Source organism: Haemaphysalis longicornis, unplaced genomic scaffold, assembly GCF_048455015.1.
Source record: "Haemaphysalis longicornis isolate Haplotype H1 unplaced genomic scaffold, Haemaphysalis longicornis Haplotype H1 scaffold_2, whole genome shotgun sequence".
Classification (NCBI taxonomy): Eukaryota; Metazoa; Arthropoda; class Arachnida; order Ixodida; family Ixodidae; genus Haemaphysalis; species Haemaphysalis longicornis.
Genome location: NW_027526295.1, coordinates 167,561,331 through 167,571,362, shown reverse-complemented (window position 1 = coordinate 167,571,362; position 10,032 = coordinate 167,561,331). Strand labels below are relative to the sequence as shown.

At 45.8% G+C, this 10,032-nt stretch overlaps 1 long non-coding RNA gene across 1 annotated transcript; it reads right to left on the bottom strand.

Moving 5' to 3' along the window:
• Window positions 1-3,772: 3,772 nt before the first annotated feature.
• On the bottom strand, window positions 3,773-7,377 carry LOC144169448 (uncharacterized). The gene is made up of 2 exons (XR_013322447.1): window positions 7,034-7,377; window positions 3,773-3,869 (listed from the first exon to the last, which is right to left on the bottom strand). It is a non-coding gene; the product is annotated as an uncharacterized LOC144169448 (long non-coding RNA).
• Between the last annotated feature and the right edge of the window lie 2,655 nt (window positions 7,378-10,032).

Below are 10,032 nucleotides of genomic sequence, written 5' to 3'. Positions count from 1 at the left end.
TGTGATTTTAAAATATTTTTGGACTAACACATTCAAAACTTGTTACACTCCTGCTCGGTCCCTGAGACCGAAGCAACGTTACGCAATTCCTCGTTGTTCCAGAAGGTACGGGAAAATAACACGTCGTTATTATGTGCCAGCTATATTTAACACTTTGCCATCTGACTTTTTTTGCGCATGCTTCGAAATATAAACTGAAAAAGGTTTTACGGCGCATGCGTTAGAGCTTTCCAGAGATGTGAATTCCGCATGGTTATCTGTTCTTGGTTGGTACTCTGTGCTGTTATATATATATACTTTTTTTAACGCTTGTCGGCTGCCAGGCTCTGCCAGACAAGCCCGTTGCGGCTTAGGTAGGCCTGATTATGTACATGACTTTTGTTTGACTAATAAATATTATTATTATTATTATATTATTATTATTATTATTTGCCTCTTCATTAAATTCTCGCATACGTGCATTACATAAAGCACGTTTGCGGGAGTATGTTGCAGTTAGTAACTGAATGGCCAGAGCGGCGACACAGGACACTTGAAGCGAAGCAAAATGCTCTGGCGCTCCGCCTCGGTCTGCGCGGAAGCTCCTGGTGGCTGAAAATTGACACAACCCTGACGTAGCCCAGAACCAAAGAGCACGATTTTATTCAAATGGTGACCCATTTTCAGACACACTGCAAGACTTGCGTGTGCTCTTTTGTAGCTGTATACAACCTGTATGTATGTATGTATGTATGTATGTATGTATGTATGTATGTATGTATGTATGTATGTATGTATGTATGTATGTATGTATGTATGTATGCACACACACACACAAGGCAAAGCCGGTCGACGAGAGCGTTAGAGTGATAAATACCGTCGGCAAGATGACCGCCGCGGAGCAATATTATTAGCAACATAACGGGCGAGGGATACAAAATTGCTATTGGTTTGAAGTTGCGGTTCAGCGTACTTTTAAATAACATAATGAGGCTTCGACGAATCACATTGTTTCACTACCGAGCGAACATGTTGTAGCTTGTTTTAGGAACTGTACATTGCTACTCTTTGTGCAACCCCTGCGGCCGCCACAAGTTAGCCAAATGGAGATGTCGTCTCGCTAATTATGGTCGAAGAAGGAGAATCTACGCAATTTCCCGCGGGCACGTATATACGAGGCGTTTATTCAAGATCGTATGCACGATAGTCTTGGCCTAGGGACATTTACACGTGCCATACTGGAGCTTCATAAAATTAAATAACGCACTGTTACGTGCGACGAGAGGCATTTTGTGAATCCAGAACTTTTGAGGATTCCGCAAGTTCCCGCCGCTCCAGGAGCACGGTTTCCCTCTGCTCGGTGTCGACATCCTTAGTCGCCTTCGTAAAGCTTTGCCCTTCTGAGTTACCGTCACGGGTCCCCGTGTAGTTTGTTGACCATTCAAAGGCATCGTAGTTCTGGAACGTTGTTGGCAGAGTCTCCTCGTGGTTATGTCCCCGATCTGAGGCTTCGCTCGTACGGGCCATGTAGCTGCTTGGGGGCAGATGGCGTTCTGGCACAATGGCTGTGCCTTCAGACGTGTTCACTTGTGACTGGGTGATCAAGAAGAGGACCAAGACGAGGGAGGCGCCGACGGTGAAGAACAGTCCGATGAAGCAGCAAGCAGTGCACATAACCCCTGAGCGGGTTTTTGCAGGTGACTGGTGGCGCGCTAACTGGGAGTCCGACAGGAAGGCCAGGCCACATGAACCTTTTCTCGTACCGGCTCCATGCTGGTCAGGGCCTGTCGCGGCCTTCTGTTTTGGCAAAGAACGATTCGTTTCGGCAGACGTATGTGCCCGCATCGCTAGGCGTGGAGGCAGGGATAGGGGTGTCGTAATGGTATGGTGGTGGCCCAGAAAATTGTCGCATGCCCACTTAGGAGGATTGCTCACGATGAGTTTTTAAAATGAAAATGGGCAGCGTGCTTCCTCAGTCGCAAGCTGTGTTAACCGTTCCCTCATGTTGAGGATTGACCATTGTTGCCGACGAAATGGCTTACTACTCGAGCGCAACCATCCGTTGAGCCAGAAATGGCAATGCTTTCTGTCAATGCGAAAGCGAAAATTAAAAGCCTCTTCGTCCAGCGACAAAGATGGTTGAAACACGAAGCTTTCTTCCACCGCCAGCCGAAACGAAACAAACTCCAATCTCGTGAGGGATTCGTTCGTTGCCGTCTAAGTTATAACTTTGGTTATGATTATGCCATTGACGTGTTTGGCACATACCCACTCGGGGGGATTGGCCAGTGATAAATGTTGACTTTTCCACGGCTCTTGATGGGCCTTTGTGAAACCCCGTTGTGTAAATTGGCTTTCTTGCTGTGTGTTTTGGGTGTAACAATCTGGATTTCGGACTTTATCTTTGGCCTTTGAAGAAAATGGAAAGCTTCGCGCTTGAACTATCTTTCACTTTACCCACGTTCATCATCATCGGCAGAGAAAGTTGGCTTTTCTGCAGTGCGTTTTCGCGCACGGTCTCCATCAGTCAGGCACGGCCGCTCGATGTAAACAAGGTCAGGCCAGCCGAATGCGGCTCTCCGTCGGTGACGGCGCTAGTTTCCTTTTCCGCCACAGCACCGGCCCTGTGGCTGATCATCGGTGAAAGAGGCCCACCTTAAAGGGACCCCGAAAAGCTTTGTGAAGGTGGCAATCAAATGCATTCAGGTGGTAGAACACATAACGGGGGATTTTTGAGGCAAGTGGGAGCCCCATACGTTGTACGGATAATTTGTAAACAATTTTTGAAGATCGCCTTTCTCGATGAGCGCGACGCCGCAGCGAGCCGACCGCGGCTGACGCAACGGCGACCGCGGCTGACGCGACGGCGATCGCGGCTGACGCAACGGCGAAGACGCCCCCTGATTCGCCCAATGGCCGGCGAGGTCGGCCACCGGCGACGTCACTGCGATTGGCTTTCGGCTGCTCTTCCTCCTTCCTGCGCGATCCCGAGGCAAAGCCAAAGGCGGGTCCGCAGCGATTGACGCGTGCCTAGGCGCAGGAATGTAGCTAGCGCAGAACGGAAGTCGGGCGTCGCGATGTCACATGGCTATTCCCAGTGTTTCCAGCTGCTTTGAAGGAAGCAGAGAGGGAGGATGAGTCGATCGGCAAGTGGAGAGAGGTGCATTTAACTGCTTCTGGCGCAGCTAATACTGGATGTAGATCAATAATTCCAACGGCATTGCGTCGCTATATTGGTGCTACGCGACAATACCCTTACAAAAATGGTTATTGAGATTGAATTGAAAGTCAATTGACTTTACTCAGTACATTGTGTTGACAGTCAATTGACTTTGAATAGAAATTTTGTATTGAGTTCTCGTTGAAAATTGGCCGCCGCGTTTCAATTGAAACTCAACGCTGAGTTTCAATTGAAAGTCTATTGACTATAGTCAACATTTCTGTTGATTTTCAATTGACTTTCTGTTGAGTCTCAATACACTTTTCCTGTTGAGTTCCTGTTGTGACGTGTCAATTGAAAGTCTATTGAGAAAAGTCTGTTGAGTTCCAGTTGAGTCTGTGTTGACTCTCTATTCATTCTCCTGTTGAGTTCCTGTTGAGAAATGTCAAATGAAAACCTACTGAGCATATTCAAGACAGCCCGTTTGATTTCCTGTTAGTTTTTTGTCAAGTTATTTCAACAATTGCATAGTAAAGTTCAGTTAACTGTACTAAATATATACTAAGTCTGCTTCAACATTGCAAAAACATTCTAAAAACTGTCATCAAGGTGTCCAATGAGCAGGCGAAATAGTGAGGTGTTGCATGGCAAAGCTTGCTTTATTGCTCACGAAAGCATCACGGGAGGGCTGGAGCCTCGCAGGGTCCACTTGCCTACTTGACTGTGTAGCCTGCAAAATACAAGAAACAGACTTGTTTGTTTGCACCAGTCAAGTACGAAATGATGATTGCATCCCTTCTCATTAAGCATGCTGGTTTAAGTACCTGGCTATTTTAAAAGTTACCTGGCTTGTATGTTTGGAAAGCAGGGAGATAGCAGTTCAACAAATGTATAAGCTTTCCTCAGATTTTAATGCCGTAAGCCAAGCTAGCCGCATCAATTAATTCTACAATTGGTAGGGAGTGGAATGCCTTTAGTTGAATGCCTTCCGCATTAAGGCGCCTGAAATCTACAGGAACAACTATGTTTCAAGGCAGCAGGGAGCCAAAAAATCACCCGCATGGGTCCGTAATCGTGTCTTCCACATCTTTCAGGCCCAAAAGAAATCCAAATAGGCCTATAAAGACTGGTAGAGCCACTACCTGACAGGAGAAACCCCAAACCTGTGCAAAAGCATACCTGTGAACCTGTGGATTTTGTTTTTTGAAATTTTAATGCTTGAAATCTTGTAAAACAAAATTAGAAAATTGTCAACTTGCATGAACTTGTTTACAAAACAAGCCTTGATTAAAAAAAACTAGGATCAGATGGTACTGTAATCTAAAGTTACTACATCAGGCAATCATCGCAAATGGCTTTATGAATGGATGAGCACGTAATACTTTGTGCTTACCGACTAGTGGAAAAAAATACATGAACCGTGATGGAAAAAAAACGTGGCAAAAAGAACGTGACAGGAAAAATACATAACTTGAATTTCGCAGTCTTTTACACTCTTGTAACGCTGAAGTATGGTGTGTGCCTTGCAGTACGTTTACCAAACAAGTAGCACTAAGCAGCAGCTTAAAGGGATCATATGAGACATGGGTATATCCACATTTTTGCCTTCATCATAACAATGCCAGAGGGGTATACCAGTATAACAAGGCCGTCTAATGCCAGTTTACACACAAGGAGAACACAAAACAGTTTTGTTTGGTGAGGGGAAAAACATCAGTTTCTGTAAATGAGAAATAATTTAAAAGCTTGTATCCCTTTGCTTGGCGAGATTTTCTATACACTAGCAGCACTAAAACAGTATAGTGATACCATGCCGACCAATCATTTGGGTAATTCCTAGAGGCAAAACATCTGTCAAAACAGATTGACTAAGCCCTCGCGCGATGCCGGTGTAGCATCAGTCAGTGGCACGTCTGATGCCACATTCAGCCAAAATGTTATTCAGTGATTTTGCTATTACTCACACCACATTCAGCCCAACTTATTCAAAACTGCTCCGAGAAAGGCAGTCAGCAGGTTGTGATTAGAAGCAATGGCAAATTTCAATTTACGCTAGCAAGTCGAGCAAGTGCTTAAGTCAAAACTGGTATTCATCAGTTTGAAAGTTTGACGCCTGTGCATGTTCTAGCGCAAGCTGCCTAGCACCTGTGACAAAAATTGGCAAATGAGAAATTCACGGAAAGATACATGGAGAGAATTGGCACTTAGTGGTAAAAGACTAATATATGACAACAGTGTGCAGTCTGTTTCCAACTACTACTAACGCAGCGGGTTTTTTTCTGCATTGGTTTTAAAGCCAAAGTGTCTGCTTGCCTTTAGGGTGCCGAGGTAACACATCAGACTTGTGTAAAGATGTTTTGGGTTTAAACCCTACCTTCTGCGGATACATAGTCTCTATTTTCCAAAAGCAATCAATTAATTTGTTATATTCTTGGGCATTATTTTTTTAGCTGGGATGAAGTACGGTTTAGGCCACATTTGTCACTGCTCTGCACTCAGGGAACGCTCTTTCTCCAAGCAATTGTTCAAATTAATACGCAAATATATTGCTGGCTGCCAGCACTTTAGCTTGCAAGTATATTTTACCGCCATGTCTCCTAACTGGTTGAACACACTATCCTGTTTGTGACTGGTAGATCTGCCTCTCAGCCTAGCGCTGTCAGGTGTGCTTGCATGGCACAGTATTCGTGCGTTTGTTATTGATCCGCCAGGCACTTGTTCGATTCAACCTCTTTCATTTTTTTTTTCATTTTCGTTAACTTCGTTCGTCAAACATTTTATTTATCTTCATCATGGTGTTCTTTCTTTTTTTATGACACTTCGTACTAGGTAATTCATGGCTGCTGCTCCGTTCTGTAGCGGCACTGCATCTGGGATTTTATTCATTCGTCAATTGCCTTCAAAGGTTTTGTTAGATCTTTAGCTTAAGATACATACAAATATAGAACACGCGAAAGCAATACAGCAGCACGGAAGACAATAAAACACTGATTGATGTCAAAATGTTGTGTGCCGGTACAATAGCCTCCCCCTTCAATTTGTTACACTTACGTACAGTATTTTTGCAAGGCTGAAGTGAAATCATACCCTTTAGGTCGATCTGGAGACAGCGGGAATAAAAACACTGACTGTTCATATACCGACAAATAACCAAGTCGTGAGTATCGCCATTCAGGAAGGTCTGCACAACATTTGTCATGATGGAATGTACAGTGTGCGTCAGGCTTGTCTAGGGCAAGCGAGCGCACGGCTCCGGAGCGTGCTGGCGACATCTGCTGATAACTGCTGGGTTAGAGATAGCTTGCCATTGCGCGTGCGCGGATCTCGGACAGGGTCGGGCCGGTCGTCATTTCGCATGGGCCACTGTTATTTGCAGACGCCACCACCCACGAGGGGCACTGGTCTTCCCCAGTGCCAGCCATGAGCGGTGACAGGCCAGATAGACGCGCCGTTTGACGCGTTTATCGCAGGCAGTTACGTAATCGCATAAAGCAACGAGCGCCAATCTTCTGCATCTCAAGCGCACCAAACGGAAAGCACGCAACAAGAATTCACTGCAGGGATTTCGGTCGAACCTGTTGTGCGATTACGTAAGTCCCTGGGGTGATAATGCACCGCGTCAAATTACGCACTGATCTCCGGCGTCACCGCTCACGGCTGGCACGAAGAAAAGAAGCACCCGTTGCGGGTGGTGGTGTCTCCAAATTTTAGAGGCCAAAGCTGAACGACGACCGGCCAGGGCCTGTCCGAGATCCACGCACGCGCAATGGCAAGCTATCTCTAACCCAGCAGCTATCAGCAGATGTCGCCAGCATGCTCCGAAGCCGCGTGCTCGCTTGCCCTTGACAAGCCTGACGCGCACTGCACGGGAGCGCTCGGAAAGAATGAACTTACCTTATAACAACGTCGCTCCCAGCGGGGCTCCCAGCGTGGTGAAATTGACGGATTCCAAAGCGTGGCTAACAGGGATGGTAACACCTCACTTCGCAAGCTTCTTCACCGTACGATCACAGCGCACAAACACAACACGACACACAAAGGATGTTCACCGGCGGTAGAAGAGCGCATACGATGGCTTTTCCTTCAATAAATTCGATGTATCGCCAGCTGCACTGCAATGTCTGACCTTCGATGCTGGTTGAAAAGATTCGCACACGGCACATAAATCGCCAACAACACGAGGAAAGCTATAAATTTGCACAGAACAGCGAGAACGACCGCACGACCGCACCACGCCGGACCCCCACATCCGGGATTGCGACCAAGCGACATTGGCTTGGTTTGAAGTCGGTTTGCGATGGCTATGCCACAGCTACGCATTCTTGTGAAAACTGAGCGTGAAAACATTGACACGAGATATCAAAAAAACCTACGGCGGCTTGTGAGTCCTATGTTAATATTTACAATAATCTTTTATAGAATTATTACCAACCCCTCTAGCAGCAGTAATAATATTATATTGCAGATAACCGAACTCCGCCGAGGTCGCAATGTTGGCTGTCAGCGCCACTGGCGGCAGTGGCAACACCGCGTACTAGACATTCGTGACAGCGCGGTCACTTCAGCTTAGCGTGGGAGGGTGCCAGAGGAACCAAAAGAACTGGTTATCGCCGGGTGTGGAGGTGGATGGCACGTCTTTTGTGTCCGGGCGCCCGCTTCGGCGAACTGCAGCAGGAGAGAGGACGGAAGAATTATGGAAAGTCCAGTCCTTGAAAACAGCTTCAAAGTTCTTGATCTGCTTGCGGGCGCAGGATATTTGCGAGGCGCTTGTGTTTGAGAAACGTAGTCCGCGGACGTGTTGACATCGTTAGCGAGAGAGCGGTTCGGAGTGTAACAAGCGGCACGCCAGCCCACTAATTTGTTCGGTTTCTCTCTTTTTTTTTTTTTTGTAGTGGCGTGAAGCAGTGTCAGGCTCGTTCTTTCTTTTTGTGACCCTGTGCAGTAAAGATGAGTTGTTAATCAGCGCTTCAGTTTGTCTTTCTTCATTGTTTTCTTCGTTTGTTCGTTCGTTCAGTTCGTGTGAGCGGCGGCGCCTTGGACTGGCGTACGGAGTTCTTTTGCAGTGAAAGAGCTGTTTTCACCTGTTTTAATAGAGCGTAGATGCGCGTTTGCTCCTTGTGGAATTCTCTGCATTCCACATTGCTGTTTTACTGTTGTTATCATAGACAGTTCACGGTATCCTCAAGGAAAGTTATGTATGACGGGGAATAGAACTCGCGTCCTTGGGCTCAGACCACGGCGGGGTGCGCGAGTGATAACTGGAGTAATGAAGTTCACGAGTGAACGACGATGAGGCCAAGCCTGCGTTCGCTTGTTTTAAAAGTTCACTGTGTACAAAAATTTAATTGTTCTTTTTTCGAAGTTTAGAGATTTACACCAAAGTTTTGCTGTTTTTTTTTTCTGAGTATTTATAGGCACAATTTCGTCACTGGAATATTCTTGTGCGTTTGGGTTTGTGAGATAAGTATTCATTTCTGCAAAACAGCGCTGTTAGTATCGTGCCTCCACAGAAAAACACTGAATCATCGCACTAGGATGCAATGTCACATATGCCTTTTGTAGATGTAGCAGATTGAATCGCGTTTTAAATGTACCTCCTCCCCACCTACCTTCCCGGAACACAAGGTATCACAGCATTGTATGTGTGAAAAGAGGTAGGGGGAGTGACGACTTTTTTTTGTCCCCAGAACTGGGACCCGAGATGTGTAGCCTCCCCCCACCCCCTCCCCCCGCCTTTCCGTTTTTTCCCGGCGAGATATGCATGCTTCATGATTCCGCTCCAACTTTCCCGGAAGACTGACTTCGAATATGTCCACTGCCGCTAAAGCGGAAGCTTAGCAGCAGTAGTGGAGATTGCTCACTCATTATGTCAATGCGTGCTAAGGTATAAAGAAGAAAATGCGCTGCTATAGCAAGGAAACGATTCCGCGGGAGTCACGTGCCAGAAGAGATGAGTCACTAGAGTTTTGTCAATGTTTATTTCCATTGTTTTGTGCAAAGCATGTTGCGGCAGTATTTGAGGAAATGCAGTCAAAAATTGTCCAATATAATTGATTTCCCCACTTAGCAGGTATAATTATTATTTGGGCGAAGATGCTGCCAGGCGTTGCGCTGCTGAGCACGAGGTCGCGGGTTCTATTCCCGGCCGCGGCGGCCGCTTTTCTGGTGGAGGCGAAAAGCAAAAACGCCCGTGTGTGCGAGATTTCGGCGCACGTTAAAGATCCCCAGGTGGTCAAAATTATTCCGGAGCCCTCCACTACGGCGCGCCTCATCGTCTGCGTTGCGTCGGCGCGTTAAACCCTACAATCAATCAATCAATCGAAGATGCTGCTGGTAAAGGCTACTGGCCTAAGGAGTTTTATCAGCTTTGAAAATTAAGCTCGAACCATAAAACATGGACAAAAAAGAAGGACACTGGTATATATTTAAACAACGTAGCACCAACTAGCTCGACTCTCAATTTTACTTGACTTTTGTCAGTAGAAACTCTATTGAGTTTCAATTAAACGAAGTCATTTGATATTCCGTTGAGTTTTGTCCATTGAAACCTTGTTGACTTTTTATTGACTGCACTCAATAGAAATGTCAATGTATAATAAAAAAACATAAAAGTAACCTAGTAGTCTTAATTCAGCAGACACAGTGGGCAGCGCTGAAAAAAATAGCCCTTCAAAGTGTATGTTTCAGCCTGATGAGTTTTGTCAATTGGTTCTCCAAAGAGTTTCAATAGACTGGTGTCAATTGCTTTTGTATTGCGTTTTCTCAATACAAATCCTTTTGAGTTTCTACTGACACATCTCAATATCCAATTGAGTTTGAATTAAGTTTCTGTTGATTCAATTAAAACTCAACAGGAAAAGAATTGAAACTCAAAATCCATTTTTGTAAGGGTA